This window comes from Peromyscus leucopus, chromosome 2, assembly GCF_004664715.2.
Source record: "Peromyscus leucopus breed LL Stock chromosome 2, UCI_PerLeu_2.1, whole genome shotgun sequence".
NCBI classification, from domain to species: domain Eukaryota; kingdom Metazoa; phylum Chordata; class Mammalia; order Rodentia; family Cricetidae; genus Peromyscus; species Peromyscus leucopus.
In genome coordinates this window covers 118,100,511-118,119,520 of record NC_051064.1, presented here as the reverse complement: position 1 = coordinate 118,119,520, position 19,010 = coordinate 118,100,511, and the positions used below count along the sequence as shown (strand labels likewise).

The 19,010-nt window shown below is 42.1% G+C and overlaps 1 protein-coding gene across 1 annotated transcript in view; it reads right to left on the bottom strand.

Annotated features, from left to right (window-relative positions):
* Tesk2 (testis associated actin remodelling kinase 2) overlaps positions 1–19,010 on the bottom strand; it is a 111,481-nt gene that overhangs the window by 39,754 nt on the left and 52,717 nt on the right. The gene's annotated exons all lie outside the window — the stretch shown is intronic.

The following is a 19,010-nucleotide window of genomic DNA, read 5'->3' as shown; positions in this document are numbered from 1 at the left end:
TTAAGAGTGGCTTGGCAACTTTTTTTTTTTTTTTTTTTTTAATTTTGGTTTTTCGAGACAGAGTTTCTGGAACTCAATTTGTAGATCAGTCTGGCCTCAAATTCACATAGATCTGCCTGCCTCTGCCTCCCAAGTGCTGGGATTAAATGCATGTGCTACCATAACTAGTTGTCTTGGCAATTTTTAAAGGCCAAGATTTAGCTCAATGGTAGAACAATTGCCTAGCAAAGACAAGGTTTTGGGTTCAATCCCCAGAATCAATCAATCAATCAATCAAAAAGTTTCCAAAGTAAATAAAAGAAAGCTAATATGAGGGAAATTAAAGGGAATATTGGAGGGAGTTGAGACAGGGTCTCACTATAAATCTCAGGTTTGCCTTGGAACTCAACTAGTCACAAAGGCATCCTACTTCAGTTTCCCTAGTGAATTACAGGAGCAGTCACTGGCTCTGACATTCATTTCTAAACTGATTACAATCTACATTTGGCAGGTTTCTTCATGGTAGAAGATTCAGAGTTTTTTTTTTTTTTTTTTTCAGATTTCTTTGTAGCTTTCGCTTTCTAGCTCACTTGTGCAGGTGGCTTGAATCACGAGATGCTGTCTGCTCGATGCGGATTAAGGGTGCGCCAACATGCTAGAGTTTTATAGATATCTGTCTTTCTAGTACCTAGCAGAGTGTCTCTCATATAGTAATCCAGATTTTTTTTTTTTATGTGCATTGGTGGTTTTGCCTGTGTGTGCCTGTGTAAGAGTACTAGGCCCCCTGGAACTGTAGTTACAGACAGTTGTAAGCCACCATTCGGGTTCTGGGAAATAAACCCAGGTCCTCTGGAAGATCAGTCAGTGCTCTTAACCGCTGAGCTATCTCTCTAGCCCCTGTAATCCAAGATATATTGATATATTTTCTATGATCTAGGAATTTATTTAGGGTTGAAGTGCCCTCCTTGAATTGGATATTTGTACTTGTGGTGGTTTGAATAAGAATAGTCTCCAAAGGCTTGCATATTTAAATGTTTAGTCACCAGGGAGTGGTACTATTTGAGAAGGATTAAGAGGTCTGGCGTTAGCCAGGGCGGTGGTGGGTGGTGGTGGTGGTGGTGGTGGTGCACGCCTTTAATCCCAGCACTCGGGAGGCAGAGCAGGCGGATCTCTGTGAGTTCAGGCCAGCCTGGGCTACCAAGTGAGTTCCAGGAAAGGTGCAAAGCTACACAGAGAAACCCTGTCTCGAAAAACCAAAAAAAAAAAAAAAAAAAAAAAAAAAAGTCTGGCATTGTTGGATGAAGTGTGTCATTGGGAGTGGGCTTTGAGGTTTCAAAAACTCATGCCAGGCCCAGTCTTTCCTCTCTCCCTCTCCCCCCACCTCTAAGTACAGATCAGGATGTAGATCTCAGCTACTCCTCCAGCACCATGCTCCCCATCATGATGATAGTGGTCTAAGCCTCTGAAACTATAAGCAAGCCCCCAGTTAAATGCTTTCTCTTATAAAAGTTGGGGGGCGTTGGTGGCACGCTTTAATCCAGCACTCGGAGCAGAGCAGGCGAATCTCTGTGAGTTCGAGCACCTGGCTACAATGAGCTCCAGAAAGCGCAAAGCACACAGAGAAACCTGTCTCGAAAAACCAAAAAAAAAAAAAAAAAAAAAAAAAAAAAAGTTGCCTTGGTCATGGTGTCTTTTCACAGTAATAGAACAGTGACTGTGGTAGTTTGGATGTAATTGGCCCCCATAATCTCAAAGGGAATGGCACTATTAGGGGTGTGGCCTTGTGGAGCAGGTATGATGGTTTGTTTTTTTTTGTTTTGTTTTGTTTTTTTGTTTTTGTTTTTCAAGACAGGGTTTCTCTGTGTAGCTTTGCGCCTTTCCCGGAACTCACTTGGTAGTCCAGGCTGGCCTTGAACTCACAGAGATCCACCTGGCTCTGCCTCCCCGAGTGCTGGGATTAAAGGCGTGGGCGACCACCACCCGGTTGGTTTGGTTTTTTTTTTTGTTGTTGTTCTTCTGTTGGCTGCTTTATTAATTCACCACCCCTCCCCTTTAAGGCAAGATCATATATCCCATGCTGACCTCAACAGGTATGTAGTTGAATGTGACCTTGAGTTCCTCTTTATCTTTTAAGATTCATTCCATCCATCTATCTATCCATCCATCCATTCATCCATCTACCCATCATGTGTGCATGTGTGTGTGTGTGTGTGTGTGTGTGTGTGTGTGTGTGTCAGAGAGAGAGAGAGAGAGACAGAGAGAGAATGTGAGTGCATGCATGCCACAATGCATGTAAGAAAGATATAGGACTACTTTCTGGGGAGCCAGTTCTCTCCTCCCACCTTGTTTTGTTTTGTTTTTTTTTGTTTTTGTTTTTTTTTTGTTGGAGGAAGTGTGTCACTGGAGTTGGGCTTTGAGGTTTCATATATGCTCAAGCCACGCCCAGTGCCTCAGACCACTTCCTGTTGCCTGCAAGAAATAGGACTCTAGCACCATGTCTGCCTGCATACTGTTATGTCCCACCATGATGATAATGGACTCAACCTCTGAGCTGTAAGCGAGCCACTCCAATGAAATGTTTTCCTTTATAAGAGTTGCCATGGCCATAGTGTCTCTTCACAGCCACAGAAACCTTCAGTGACGGAGACAGTCCTGAAAATCACCCTTCCAAGATGAACTAAAATTTCATCTTCCCTAAAGGATACCATGACTGACTTAGGTGATTAGCATAACAGCTCTTCCTTCTCCTTCCCACAGTACTGCCAGCACTTTCCCCTTCTTTGAATAACTGCTGGTTGGCATTAAGTGAAGTCATCTGAGTCTGGAGCCAGACTGCTACTGATTCCATCAAAACTGCTACTGATTCCATCAAGACCTCTGTTTTTAAATTTACTTATTTATTCATTCATTTATTTATCATCATCATCATCATCATTACTGTGTATTTGTTTTATTCACATAGGAATATTACTATTGCTTAATTCCTACAGCCACTTTGAAGAGGAAATGATCATGATACTCACTAAAAAGTATAGTTATTCTTTAACATCACTGATCCCCCACTTGGAATATACATAAGCTTTTGAGAGGACAGAGCTTGGACTGGTGAGATAGCTCATCAGGTAAAAGCGCTTGCCACTAAGCTTAACAACTTGAGTTCTATCTCCAAGATCAATATGGTGAAAGGAAGGAAGAGACTCCTGCAAGTTGTCCTCTGACCTCCACATGAGTACCATGGCACTTACCCTCACCTCCTCCCACACACACAAAGGAAATGAATAAATGTTTTATAAGATTTAAAAAAGCAAGCAAGCAAGAAAGCAAGTGCAGATCTTGAGTAAGATGTCTCAACAGGTACAACACATGCTTTGAAAGCCTGATGTCCTGAGTTCTATCCTTGGAACCCACACAAAGAGGGAAGAACTAGTTGCCCTCTGGCTTCCATATGTACACCCCATCATAGATACATACACAATACTAATACTCATAATAACTATATCTTTAAGAGAGTACAGATCCTACTTCATTTGCTTCCATGTATAGTGATGAACACATAATGTGTTCTATATAAGCATTTACTGAGTGAAAAGTAATAATCACCAAATTAGTAAATGTTTTATAAGAACGAACTTTTTGTTTGTTTTCAAGATGGGGTCTCTCTGTGTAGTTCTGGCTGTCCTGAAACTCACTCTGTAAATCACGCTGGTCTCAAACTCAGACACCCACCTGTCTCTGCCTCCTGAGTGCTGGGATTAAAAGTGTGTGCAAGCCCAGCAAGAAAAGAACATTTTTACCAGTACTATATAATGAGACCTTGTCTCAAAAAGGCACAAAGAAATAGACAGAATATTTTGAGACAGGTACAAGGCTGGGAAGCCAAGATGCATTTGACTTATTTAAATAATATTTATAAAGAAGCCAGGCACTAAAACTTTACTATTCACAGAGGTACACAGCACATCCAGACAGGCACAGACGTCATATGATAGTTTCCTGTCTCTTTCTTTTCCAGCCCTTTGGCATCACTATATCACAGTTGTGCCACACCGCTTTGCTTTTCTACCTGACCTTTCCTGCCGCATTCCTTACACAGATGACTACCACTGCCACATTCAAAATGGCATCGTAGGGCTGGGATCACAGTTTGGTTGGTAGAATACTTGCCTAACATATACATAAACTGTGTATGAGATACATATATGCCTATAATGCCAGTATCCAAGAGGTAAAGGCAAGAGGATCTGGGTTCAAGGTCATCCTTTTGTACACAGCAACTTAAAGGCCAGCCTGTGCTGTGAGACCCTGTCTCAAACAAAACAGAACAAAACAGTCAAAACAAGTTCATTTCCACATTAAAGCTTGAGAAGCAAACGAGGTACGGCAGCGCACACCTGCAGTTCCGGCACTCGGCTGAGGCAGTAGGGCTTAAGTCTGAGGTCAGTGTGAGCTACTTGGTGAGACCAGTCTCAAAAAGGAGGCACTAACTCGGTGAGACCCAAAAAGGAGGCACTAACTTGGTGAGACCAGTCTCAAAAAGGAGGCACTAAGCCGGGCGGTGGTGGCCCACACCTTTAATCCCAGCACTCGGGAGACAGAGGCAGGAGGATCTCTGTGAGTTCGAGGCCAGCCTTGTCTACAGAGTGAGATCCAGGACAGGCAGGCACCAAAGCTACACAGAGAAACCCTGTCTCGAAAAACCAAAAAAAAATAAATAAATATTACACTTCTTCCTGATTCATTCTTCCCCTCCTTCCACCATTTCTCTTTGCTTTAGGGTTTGTTTTGTTTGTTGTTTGAGAAAAGGTCTTATGTAGCCCAGAGTGGCCTTGAACATACAGTATAGCTGAGGGTGACCTTGAACTCATGCTCCTTCTGTGCCACCACACCTAGCTTCCCAATGACTTCCCACTCCCACCTCAATCTTTTTTTTTTTTTAAAGATTTATTTATTTATTATGTATACATTGTTCTGTCTATACATATCCCCACAGGCCAGAAGAGGGCACCAGATCTCATTACAGATGGTTGTGAGCCACCATGTGGTTGCTGGGAATTGAACTCAGGACCTTTGGAAGAGCAAGCAGTGCTCTTAACCTCTGAGCCATCTCTCCAGCCCCTCCCACCTCAATCTTGCCAGCTAGCATTACTTATTTTACTCAGGATGGAAGTGTGTTCTTTTCTTTAAGACATTCTCACTATGTAGCCTGGCTGTCCTGGTTCTCACTATGTAGACCAGGCTGGCCTTGAACTCCCAGAGATCCGCCTACCTCTGCCTTCTAAGTGCTGGGATTAAAGGCGTACACCATTCCTGGCTTTGGGAGTGTGTTCTTAGGTAAGTGCTTAAAAATTTAGTGATGGCTCAATTTCCCTATTTTTAGTTTTACATTATATATTGACTAATATTGAGAAGAGAATTGGTATTTTATATTTACTTTTGGGGTGTGTGTGTGTATACACAGGTACACTAACTATTCTATGTATGCACAGACAGAGATCAGAGGTCAAAATAAGGTCTCCTATCAATCTCCACCTTATTTCTTTTGAAAGAGTTTTTATTGGGGCTGGGGAAATGGCCCAGTGGTTAAGACCAGTGGTTGCTCTTCTAGAGGATCCAGATTCAGTTCCCAGCATCACAATCTTCTATAACTACAGTTATAAGGAATCCAACACCCTCTTCTGCCCTCTGTGGACACTGCATACATGTGATAATTTATATATAAGCCGGCAAAACATACACACATGCTGGCAAAACACATATACATATAAAATAAATAAAAAATAAAATAAAAATTAAAACAAATAAATAATCCAAAGATATAGGGATGAACAAAACCCAGCCCTTTCCTTACTGAGCTTCTGGTTACTGGAAGCTTTACAGGACCTGATTGCAGTCCAAATTCCTCAACGTGTTACTCAAAGGTCTGAAAGAGCTGGGCATGGTGGCACGCACCTACAACCTCAGCCCTTGGGAGGTGGACTCAGAGGACAACAGTTCAAGGTTATTCTCAGGTCCACTGAAAGTTTAGGGCCAGCATTGACAATGTGAGATTCTGTCTCCAAAGACCAAAAACAAGAAACTAGTAAACAAACAAAAAAGTACAAAAGGTCTGAATGTTCTGGCTCAGCTTCTTATCTCCTATCACATCCACCCGCATTCTCTTTATTGTAGTTATATAACCTGCCACTCCTACACATGTTCAGAGTTCTCAAACTTTTACACTGTTCTTGAATAAGTATTTCTGAAACCTGTTTTTCTGAAATTCTACCAATCCTTAAAAACTCAGTTAAGAACTAAGAACATCTACAAACAAACCAGGAGTGGTGGCACATCCAGTCAGGATGTGGACGCAGGAGAATCTCTTTGAATGGTGTGCTAGAGCATGGTCACATATTATATCATTAAATTCCGTGAATTGGTTGAACCTTGGGGCACCAGCCTGAAATCTCAGCTACTCGGAAAGCTGAGGCAAGAGGACTGTAAATTCAATGAACAGAGTTATTTGAAGTCCATCCTAGACAACTTACTGAGATTGGGTCTCAAAATAAAAATAAGAGAGAAATGTTGGGGCTTTAGAGATACTCAGCACTTAAGAGCATGAGCTGCTTCTCCAAAGGTTCCAGGGTTCCCAACCCCATAGGACTGTCCATAACTCTAATCCCAGGGGCTCTGAGGCCGCTCTCTGGACTCTATGGGCACTGTATGCACACGATGCACAGACATACATTTAAGTAAGACACCCATACACAGTAAATCTCTTTTAAAAAGAGGGCTGGGGGATGCAGACTCGTGTGCAAGGTCCTAGTTTCAATCCCCAGTGCTTCCCTCCACACACATAATCTAAACTGCCTTTCCAAGCTGTGTATTATATCTATTCAGAGATGTAATTCCAACTATTTTTTTAAATCTTTCCCATCAAAGTTACCCTTTCTCTTCTCTACACACACACACATGCACGCACGCACGCATGCACGCACGCTCGCACACGCATACACACGTGTCTGTTCTGGAGCCTCTAATGAAGAACTTGCAGGCTCTGCCTTCTACTTCATGTTTTATATATACCTAGCTCTTTTTACTATGTCACAAGGTTCTCCAGGTCAGAGATCCTGTCAGTGGACAAGAATGTCCACTTCTTCATCAGGCTGCTTCACTTTTCCTTCTGCTGTGGACATTTCCAGTTTCCACCACACCTGGTCATCACCATGGTACATGGACAGATTGTGCCATACCTATGCCTATCCCAGAACAACTAGCACCACCCTCTAAGCTTTCTCCATCCATCAGCAGATGCAAAGACCCAGGGGAGGAATCTGAGGTTTTGTCCTAGAAGAAAAGGAGTACTTCCACCCAACCTCACCACACCAGGACAGGAATAAGAAACACACCTTTAAGGCTAGGAGACCTTGTTCGCTACAGTAATTAACCCAACCTAGACCAGTAGCCTGGTTCATTGTTAGTGTTCAGTAAATAATTACCAAATTTAATTAAAATTTAAAATTCTTATTCCAAGACAAGACCTTTCCTAGGCCCTATAAGCCTCCAGCAGGGGAAGGGACCAAGATCATCTGTTAGAGCTATTGCAGAAAAATTAAAACGTTTATGTAAAAATTAATTTTTACAGACAGAAATTTAGCCGGGTGGTGGTGGTGGTGGTGGTGGTGGTGGTGGTGGTGGTGCACACCTTTAATCCCAGCACTCGGGAGGCAGAAGCAGGCAGATCTTTGTGAGTTCAAGGCCAGCCTTGTCTACAAAGTGAGTTCCAGGAAAGGCGCAAAACTACACAGAAAAACCCTGTCTCGAAAAAAAAAAAAAAAAAAAAAAAAAAAAAAAAGAGAGAGAGAGAAATTTAACTTTAATAGTATTTTAACAATTATTTTATGTGTAAGTGTGTGTGCCAACATGTTATATGTGTGCACCATATGTATGCAGGAGCCTGTAGAGGTCAAAAGCAGGTGTTGAATCCCTGGAACTGGAATTAGAGACAACTGTGAACTTCCATGTGAGCACACCAAAGTCAGGTCTTCTACAGGAGCAGCAAGCTCTCTTAACCACTGAGTCACCTCTCCAGCCCAAGCTTTACTAATATTTAATCATGAATTAATAGTAGCACAGGGGAATATGTTCAAAAATGTTTTCCTAATGAGATACTGTGGTAGATGACTAATAGCCCCCAAGAGATATCCAAGCTCTAATCCCCAGAAACTATAAATGCTGTAAAGCAAGGGGAATGAATGCTACAGAGAGAATTAAAACTGCATGCCAAGCATGGTGGTGCTTGCCTATAATCTCATTATGCAAAAGGCAAAAGCAGCAAGATCATGACATTCAATACCAGCCTGGACTAAACATCAAGAAACTTTTTTCTCCAAGGAAAAAAAAAGTTGAAATTTGGGGGTGGTTAACATTCCTACTCAATTTACTTTAAAACAAGAAATGGGCTAGGAATATGATCTCAACAGTAGAGTTAGTTCTAGGTTCAATACCCAGTAGAAAGAAACAAGTGGAGGAGGTGAGAAGGGTTGCCCTAAATTAATGAGGTGGGTCCTTCTAAATACAGTTCTCAGAGAAGGAAAATACAAACACAAGAATCATTATCACAATGATATAATGTAGAGGGGGGAATATGATCAAAATATATTATATACATGTATGAAATTGTCAATTTTCATACAGGACTAAATAATGCTATTTTTAAGAGCAAAAAGAGAATGGTACAACATGAAAAGGGTTCAACCTGACACGCTATTTTTTATTTTAAAAAGTTTAAATTTTTTATGCTCTGCATATGGGTGTTTTGCCTACATCTAGGTCTGTGTACCACAAGTGTGCATGATGCCCACAGAAGCCAGAAGAGGGCATCAGATGCACTAGAACTGGAGTTATAATCATAAGCCTTCGTGATGGGAATTGGACTCTGGTCTTCTTCAAGAGCACCAAATGCTCTTAACTGCTGAGCCATCTCTCAAGACCCTATTTTAAATTCCAGCAGAACAAGTGGATCTCTGAATTCAGGGCCAACCTGGTCCACAAAAAAAGAAGCCAGGACTAAACAGAAACCCTGTGTCAAAAAAACAAAACAAAAAGCAAAGAAAAAAGGAGGAGGAGGAGGTAAAAGAGGGCACAGATCTCAAGTCTCAAAGAAACTATGACTCTAGACCTATAAAAAGGCAGTAATATCCTTGGGTAAAGCTTTACTACACAGTTCAAATGTGCTCTGGATATATCACATCATGGAAAACTGGTTATGCAAGGTCCTAGATATGAGTATTCATAAGGAAAACCGGCAGAGCCTCACATAGGTGATACTCAGCAGAGGTGGCTCAGTCTAGCTTCTTTCCTGTTTATCACCATGGGGGTGGGTGGTGTGTGCAAAGACTGACCTCAAATTCACAAACTTCCTCCCTTCACATCTCAAATACTGGGATTACAGATGTCTGCCACTACCCTCAACCCTCTCTGTCCAGGATTTGCCTATATGTACAAGTATGTGTGGGTATATTTGTGTATATATGAGCACATATGTGTTTGGGTGCCAGTGTATAAAAGTGTACATGGAGGCCAGAAGATAACCTCAGGTGTCAGCCACAGAAAAGCTATCCATTCCTTTGAGACAAAGTCTCTCACTAGAAGACAATGCCTCAAAAAAATAAGTGAACAAATAAGTAAATAAAATAATACCATAAAAACACAGGCACCAAAATAGGAAACTATACAGAAAAAGAAAACTTCAATCTAGCCTGTATGTATCATGTAAGTTTTTTGTGGTGCTGGCGATCAAACCACTGAGCTATTTAGTAGTACCCCCAGAACTACTATTTTTTTCATTGACAGAGCCAGACAAGGGAATAAAAGAGCTACAGAAACAGACTTGATGACCCTTTCCTCAAGGAATTCAGACAGGAACAATGCTGACACAGAACATTTGTTGTTGGACACTTAAGGACATGTCAAACACAAACAAAGGACGGGGGTCCATGCCTGTTACCCTAGTATTCAGGGGGTGGAGGAAGGAGGGTTTCAACTTTGTGGTGGTTTGAAAGAAAATGGCCTCCAAAGGAAGTGGCACTATTAGGAGGTGTGACCTTATGGAGTAAGTGTGGTCTTGTTGGAGGAAGTATGTCATTGTGGAGGTGAGCTTTGAGGTCTCATATATGCTCAATCCACATCCAGCGCCTCAGACCACTTCCTGTTGCCTGCAAGAAATAGGAATTTCAGGGCTGGAGAGATGGCTCAGAGGTTAAGAGCACTGGCTGTTTCTTCCAGAGGTCCTGAGTTCAATTCCCAGCAACCACATGGTGGCTCACAACCATCTGTAATGAGATCTGGTGCCCTCTTCTGGCCTGAAGGGATACATGCAAGCAGAACACTGTATACATAATAAATAAATAAATATTAAAAAAAAAAAAAACAAAAAAAAAACAGGACTTTCAGCTACTTCTCCAGCACCATGTCTGCCTGAATGCTGCCATGCCCCACCATGATGATAACGGACTGAACCTCTGAACTATTAGTGAGCTGTCTCATTAAATGCTCTCCTTTTGGGCGTGGTGCGCACTTTATCAGCACTCGGAGCAGAGCAGCGGATCTCTGTGAGTTCGAGGCAGTGGCTACAGTGAGCTCCAAAAGCGCAAGCTACACAGAGAAACCCTGTCTCAAAAAACCAAAAAAAAAAAATAAAAAAATAAAAAAATAAATGCTCTCCTTTATAAGAGTTGCTGTGGTCATGGTGTCTTTTCACAGCAGTAGGAACCCTAAATAAGACAGAAGTTGGAACAAGGGACTGGGTAGACCATGTTTTTGATTGGAGAAATATGGACTTTGGAAGTTCGAGTTAGGAAAGCAGTGGAATGCTTTAAGCATTTTAATTGGTCATACTAGTAGGAACATGGGAAACAGTGGTGCAAAGAGTGATTTGAACTGGGGTGGGAGGGCACTGGCTCAAGAGATTTCAGAGGAGAAGAATATTAATATGTGGCCTAGAGACCAGTCTTGTGATATTTTGGTGAAGAATGTGGCTGCTTTTTTGCCCTCACCCAAAAAGTCTGCCTGAAGCTAAAGTGAAGAGTTTTGGATTAAAGAGGAAATCTCAAAACAGCCTAGTAGAGTACTCTGTCATGTGGTTATTAGTGGTAACTCTGACAAAGATTTATAATGAAGAAGAGCAAGCTGAGCCAATAAAAATACAAAATGTAGGTGGCATATGCCTTTAATCCCAGCACTCCGGAGGCAGAGGCAGGTGGAATCTCTATGAGTTCCAGGCCAGCCTGGTCTACAAATTGAGTTCCAGGAAGCCAGAGCTATTAAATAGAGAAAACTTGTCTCAAAAAAAAAAAAAAAAAAAGTACAGATTGAGAAATGGGACACCAGAAAGTAGACCAGAGCTAATAAATCCTGTGTTCAAGAGATAAACAGATGAAGAAATGGGATAGAGGGAGTGGTAACCTCAGGGCAAGATTCCACCCAGCTAAGTTTCCAACTTGTGAAAAGGAATTAAAGAAAAGCTTAGAGCTGAGTGTAGTGGTGCACACCTTTAATTCCAGTGCTCAGAAGGCAGAGGCTGGTGGATCTCTGAGTTTGAGGCCAGACTAGTCTAACTATCGAAAACAAGAAAGTTGAAGATGTAATTGAATGACAGGGCCATGTTCCAACCCCAATAAGCAGCAGAACTTCGAAGCTTTGGCCACATGGTTCTAAAGTTAAGGATAGAAGAAAGGGGCTATGGAATTTGGCCCCACGACTAAGGAAAGCCACTGAGGCCAGGCATGTGTCGGGGTGTCCCTGAATGAAGGCTTAGAGAGGCCATTGTGTGAAACTGTGAAGTTGAAGCTTGGATTGCCTTGGAGATCCCAAGATGTTAGAGATGCCAGAGCCTTAGGATACCTGCCAAGGAAAGCTGCTAAGGGGGAGTGGAACCAGTCCAAGAGAAAAAAGTGTGTTGCAGTCAACAAAGCTGAAAGGAGTTGGAGATCTGAAGAGTGCTTTGACATCAAACACAGAGATGCAGAGTTTGGAGTTTGCTCAGCTGGTTTTCTGTCTTGCTTTAGTCCAGTATTTCCTCACTATACTCCCTTCCCTATGTTTTGGAATGGTAATGTATATCCTGTGCCATTATATGTTGGAAGTATGTGATCTGTTTTTTTATTTTGATTTTACAGGGGATTAGAGTTAAGAGATTGCATGAATCTCAGAGACTTTGAATTTTAGACTTTTAAGTAAGTTTGAGAATGTTACAGACTATAGGGACATTTGAAATTAGACTGAATGCATTTTTTGCATTATGATATGGCTACAAGCCTTTGGGGGCCAGGGAGTGGAATGTGGTAGTTTGAAAGAAAATGGACCCCAAAGGGAGTAGCACTATTAGGAGGTGTGGCCTTGTTGGAATAGGTGTGGTCTTGTTGGAGAAGTGTGTCACCGTGGAGGTCTCCTATATGATCAAGCCATGCTCAGTCAGACAGTCTATTTCTGGTTGCCTGCATATCGACCTTTCCAGCACCACGTCTGCCTGCATGTTGCCATGTCCCACCATGATGATAATGGACTGAACCTCTGAACTGTAAACCACCCCAATTAAATGTTTTCTCTGTAAGAGTTGCCATGGTCATGGTGTCTCTTCACAGCAATAGAAACCCTAAGACAAACTTCAAGCCCAGCATAGGCTACATAGCAAGACCCTGACTCAAAAAAAAAAAAAAAAAAAAGGAGGTGTCAAGTCAAACACAAACTTCATATAGATTACTTCATTTAACTCTTAAAAAAAAACATTGGTAGGGCTGGAGAGATGGCTCAGAGTTTCAGAGGTCCTGAATTCAATTCCCAGCAACCACATGGTGGCTCACAACTATTTGTAATGAGATCTGGCGCCCTCTTCCTGCAGGCATACATGTAGGCAGAACACTGTATACATAATAAATAAATAAATCTTAAAAAAAAAAATGGTAGTAGGCACTAAATGTTATTATTTCCATTTTATAGGCAAGGAAACTGAAAACAGATTAGGTGTCTTGCACAAAGGCACACAACTAGTAAATGGCAGAGTTGTTTGTTGGGTACATTTTGGGGGGTTAGTTTTTGTTTTACTGTTTGTACATATATATATTAGGCACAATTTTTCAGGGGGATAAAAGGAATTGAATTACAGAAACAAACAGTCACTTCTTCAAGTAATTCACAGGCTAGGATAATAATGCCAAACATTCTGGCCAGTTTAGGACATAGCCTAGGCTAGCTTTGAACCACTATGTGGCTGAGAATGATCCTGAACACCTAATTCTATCTCCACTGCCTGCTGGCTGATCCACTCTACCATATACCTGGTTTATGCTATGTTGGGGAATCTGCATATGGAAACCAATACCACAGCCATCTGCATTCTAGACAAGTGTAGTACCAACTAAGCTATACCCACAGCCTACCTCAAATTCTTTTTTTTAAATATTTATTTATTATGTAAACAGTGTTCTGTATTTGCCCAGAAGAGGGCACCAGATGTCATTACAGGTGGTTGTGAGCCACCATGTGGGTGCTGGGAATTGAACTCAGGACTTGAGGAAGAACAGTCAATGCTCTTAACTGCTGAGCCATCTCTCCAGCCCCTCTTTTTTGTTCTTAACTTATATTTGTTTAATGATGGGAGGGGGCACGTAGAAGTCAGAGGACAATTACTGAGGTCTGTTCTCTGCTTCTACAATGTATGTGTGTTCCACAGATAGAACTCAGGTCAGTAGGTTAGGCAGCAAGCACCTTTATCCACTGAGACATCCTGTCAGCCTTCTTCCTCAAACTCTCTTTTGTAAAGTTGTGAGGTTTTGTTTTTTGGTTGTTTTCCCTCCCCTACCTTGGGGGCAGGGGTCAAGACAAGATTTCTCTGTGTAGCCCTGGCTATCTTGGAACTCACTATGTAAACCAGGCTGGCCTCCAACTCAAGGATTCCCCATCTCTGCCTCCAAAATGTTGGGATTAAAGGCAAGCACTATCACGTCTGGCCTAAATTTACTTATTTCTACTTTATGTGTATATGAATGTTTGTTTTGTCTGTGTGTATGTCTGTGTACAATGCCTGAGAAAGCCAAAAAAGAAAGTTGAGGCCGGGCAGTGGTGGCGCATGCCTTTAATCCCAGCACTAGGGAGGCAGAGGCAGACGGATCTCTGTGAGTTCGAGGCCTGCCTGGTCTACAGAGTGAGATCCAGGACAGGCACCAAAGCTACAAAGAGAAACTCTGTCTTGAAAAACAAAAAACAAAAAAAAAAAAAACCCTGAAGTTAGAGACAGTTATGTGCCATCATGTGGGTGCTGAGAACCAAACCCAGTTCCTCAGCAAGAATAACAAGTGATTTTAACCAACAAGTGACCCTTCAGTGCCCCCCTCAAATTGTTTATGTACATTTTTTCACTTAATCCTACCATCGACCTAGTATAATAAACAGTACTATTATGGCTCCCTACTTGAGATCAGAAAATGGAGACTACAGAGGCAACATTATTTGTAGAGGTCCTGAACCTCTCCTTTGAATTCCAGATTTGTTTATCCACCTCCAATTTTGTATCTACTGATCTCGCACTCCCAAAACCTATTCACCACAAGATATTCCCCAGTGCTGCTACTGGGGATGTGATGCAATTTTTCCAGTTATTCAAGTAAAACCCCTAAGAGTCAGCCCTGACACCTCCATCCCTTGCATTAATATCCCACACCCAAATTCATTGGGAAATCTTAGTCCTTATTTCAAAGTACCGAGATAATCCAACTACATCCCAGGACTTCTTGCTACCCTACTACCCTCCTCATTTTGTTCTTTGGTTGGTTGGTTTGTGATGGCATCTCACTCTGTAGTCCAGGCTGTAATGGAACTCACTAAGTAGCCCAGACTGGCCTCAAACTCACTATGTAGCTAAGGGTGGCATTGAACTCCTAATCTCCCCACTTCTGTTCCCAAATGCAGTGTTTACAGGACTGCACCACAATGTCTGGCTTGTCTTCTGAGACAGGGTCCTACTATGTAGCCCAGGCTGGCCTTGAACTTCCAGTGATCTTCCTTCCCTGCTTCCCGAGTACTGTGATTACAGGTGTTCCTGACCATGCCCAGCCTCTTTTCAAAAATGTTCAAGAGGCTGAGGCAAGAGTACCTTGAGAATTTAGCCCAACTACCCAAATAGTGAGTCCAAAGCCAGCCTAGACTATGTACTAAGACCTTGTTCCAAAAAATCAAAAAAGACCAACAAGATGGCTCAGCTGCTAAGAGGCACTTACCACCAAGCCTCACAACCTGAATTTGTCCCTAGCACCCCCACAGTAGAAGGAGAGAACCCATTCCCAAAAGTCCCAGTTGTCTATCTGTCTGTCTGTCTTCTCTCTCTCTCATGACCACACACACACGCATGCATGCACACACACACTAGACTAGTTGGGTTTTGTCAACTTGACATAAACCTTGACTTATCTAGAAAGAGGAAAGTCTTTTTCCCAAGATAAGTTTTCTCTGTGTAGTTTTGGTGCCTGTCTTGGATCTCACTCTGTAGACCAGGCTGGCCTCGAACTCACAGAGATCAACCTGGCTCTGCCTCCCTAGTGCTGGGATTAAAGGCGTGTGCCACCACTGCCCAGCAAGAGGAAATTTTAATTGAGAAAATACCTCCATAAGATTGGCCTATAGGCAAGAATGGAGATATTTTCTTGGTTAATGGTTGATGTGGGAGGACTCAACCCATTGTGGATGGTACCACCTTGGGCAGATGGTCCTGGGTGTTGTAAGAAAGCAGGCTGAGCAAGCCATGAGGAACAAGCCAGTAAACAGCAACCTCCTTGGCCTCTTCTTCAGTTCCTGCTTGCAGGTTCCTGCCCTGACTTCCCTCAATGATGTATTGTGACATGACAATTGTAAAATGAAATAAACCCTTTCCTTCCTACAATTCGTTGGTCGTGGTGTTTCAGTATAGCAATAGAAACTCTAACACACACACACACACACTTAATAAATAACAAAAAATATAATTTAAAAAATTTTAAAGAGCCAAAGACATACCTGAAATCTTAACACTTGAAAGGGTGAGGCAGGAGGACTGCTATGAGTTCCAGGTCAGCCTGAGCCACAGGCCCAGTTGCTGATAACTCTTTAGGAGCTCTCATCTCTGAAGACTCTTTCACCTAGATACTAGGATTACAATGATAAAATCCAAGCAGTCTCCTTTAACCCACCCTGGAACACATGCCCAGACATGTGCACCCATGTACACACGTGTACACACACACACACACACACACACACACACTCTAATACATCTTCAAACCTCACCATTTAAGAGTCAGTATTTAATGTACTATGACTTACTACTACTGATGTATTCCCAATCCTTCCTTTGACAATGAAACCAAAGTCCAGAGATTGGATAATATGCCCTAGGTAACAGTTAGCTGTGTTAAATACATTAGGGAGAAAGAATAAAGAACGGAAGATAATCAGAAAAAACATCAGATTTGTCTAAGGGATTTCTGATTCATGTCTAAAATCAATATTGAGTCATCAAAAACTCTTTAAGGAATAAACTATGGTAACTGGGGATATAACAAGAGGCTCTACATTCCATCCCCAGCACAAGAAAAGGAAGAGTGGGTAAGACTACTCAGCTATATATCAGGAAGAGTGAAAACCGAGGACAAGGAGGGAAAATAATGTTCATGCCAGATAAAAGTGAAGGTTGGAGTATAACAAAAGGAACAGATGCACGTTTCCAAGATTCAGGGTCAAGCCAAGGAACGAAGGAATACTGAAGATGCCTGGGATTTTTCAGGTTGGCTAACTGGAACGATGGCTATTTTGATAACAACAATCCTCAAGGCACTAGCTGATACTAATCTTTCTTAGTCTTTCCCCACCCTGCCCGCTTCCTTCTCCTCTGTGCTAGTGTTTGAACCCTAGGCAAGCATTCTGCCTCTGAGCTACACTTCAGCATCATCTATTTCTTTTCTTTTTGTTGTTGCTTTTGTTCTTTTGGTTTTTTCGAGACAGGGTTTCCCTGTGTAGCCCTAGCCATCCTGGAACTTGCTGTGTAGATCAGACTGGCCTTGAACTCCTAGAGATCCTCCTGCCTTTGCCTCCTGAGTACTGGGATTAAAGGCGTGCACCACCACCACCACCACCACCACCACCACCACCACCACCACCACCACCACCACCACCACCGCTCTCATCTATTTCTTACAAGCACAGTTTGCTTCCTTAAAGGGACTGGGAGAAAATGGGTTCCTGCTTCCTTTCACTCAACAATAGATAATCTGTTCCACAGCTGACCTAGGCAGTTCCAAGTAAATACTTGAATAAGTGGAAATCACATTCTCCAATATAACAAATACAATTTTGTATTTATTTTGCTGCAAAGCTGAACTTGTATTCTTGATCATTCTGCCTCTATCTTGAATACAGGCATATACCACCATGCCCAGCTGCAGCTGAAGAAGCTTTGAACAAACACTAGCAGTCAGGGACTGGGGACATAATACTTCAGTGAGGTCCTACTTTCAATTAACAGCACCAAAAACAGAACAACAAAAAACTCGTAGTAGATCAGTCTGAGTATAGTGAGATCATACCTGTAATTAAGAACTCAGTGGAAAGCTGGGGCAGGAGGATTGCAAATTTGAGGCTAGCCTGGCTACATATCAAGATCCTGTCTCAAAAACAGAGGTAGGGTGCAACAAGGTATAAGCGGGTAAGGGTGCTTACAACAAACACTGATGACCTGAGATGAATCACCGCAACCCTCATGTGAAAGGAGAGTCAACTCCTGCAAGTTGTCCTGTCACCTCCACACATGTGCATGTCACATGGGCACTCACATACATATAAATCCATACACAAAGTTAATAAATGTAAAAAAACTTTTAAAAAGAAGGGATGGGATATAGATTATTTATACCTATAGATATGCATGCATGAAACCCGGGATTCTATGCCCAGTACTGCAGAAAACTGGGAATGATGACCTGAGTTCAACCTCTGGAACCCATGAAAACATCGAAGAAGAAAACTGTTTCTACAAAGTTGTCCTCTGATCTCCATACATGAACATATATACACCCCAACAGCACCCCCCACATACATCATATAAATACACAGTAGTAGTCAAAATTAATAAAAAGAAAAGGTAAGTGGTATAGCCAGGTGGTGGTGGTGCATGTCTTTGATCCCAGCACTTGGAAGGCAGAGGCAGGAAGATATCTGAGTTTGAGGCCAGCATGGTCTACAGATTGAGTTCTAGGACAGCCAGGACTACACAGAGAAACCCTGTCTCAAAAAAACCAAAACATAAAAATAAAAAAATTAAGTGGTAGAATGTGTATGAGGATTCCAAGAGAAATATTAAATTCCTCATAGCATGAAGAATAACAAAGAGACATGAGAACAAATGCTGGCCAGGTCCTTAGAAAGGCCACTGGGGAATGGAAATTAGCAGGATGTGGAATTGGGTTACAGATCCTGAGCACAAGACTTCCTGGCATAAACAACTCTATTCAACAAGAAGCCCAAACTATCAATTCCTCCAAGCTCCACAAAGTACTTCATTGTTTATTTAACTGATAACTTAGAACAACTGCTATTAAAACCCACCAATCTTAACTATACCTATATATAAAAATATACATACAAACAAAATGTATACACCCACCAACCCAATGCCTTACCCAGTCCACTCATTTTCATTTGTTTATGTATTTACCCACCCATTGCTGGGATGATAAGTGTGTGCCACCACATCCTGCTATTCTTTTCCTTCTAAATGGAAATCTTTGTAGGGAGGGAAGATGATAAAAGGAAAAACTGTAGTAAGGAGGTTAGGGTCAAGAAAAGAAGAAAGGAAACAAAACAACTCCAATAGCTCAGCGCACCCTCTCTGCTGGACATGCAGCAGCTCGGGCAGAGATGAACAGGTATGCCAGGGCATCAGATGCCTGCCCTCCAGTAGGTCTTCTAGAGCCTTCTTTCCCATACAGACTTTCCAAATCACTAACTCAGTCATTTATTCCCTCCTTCCC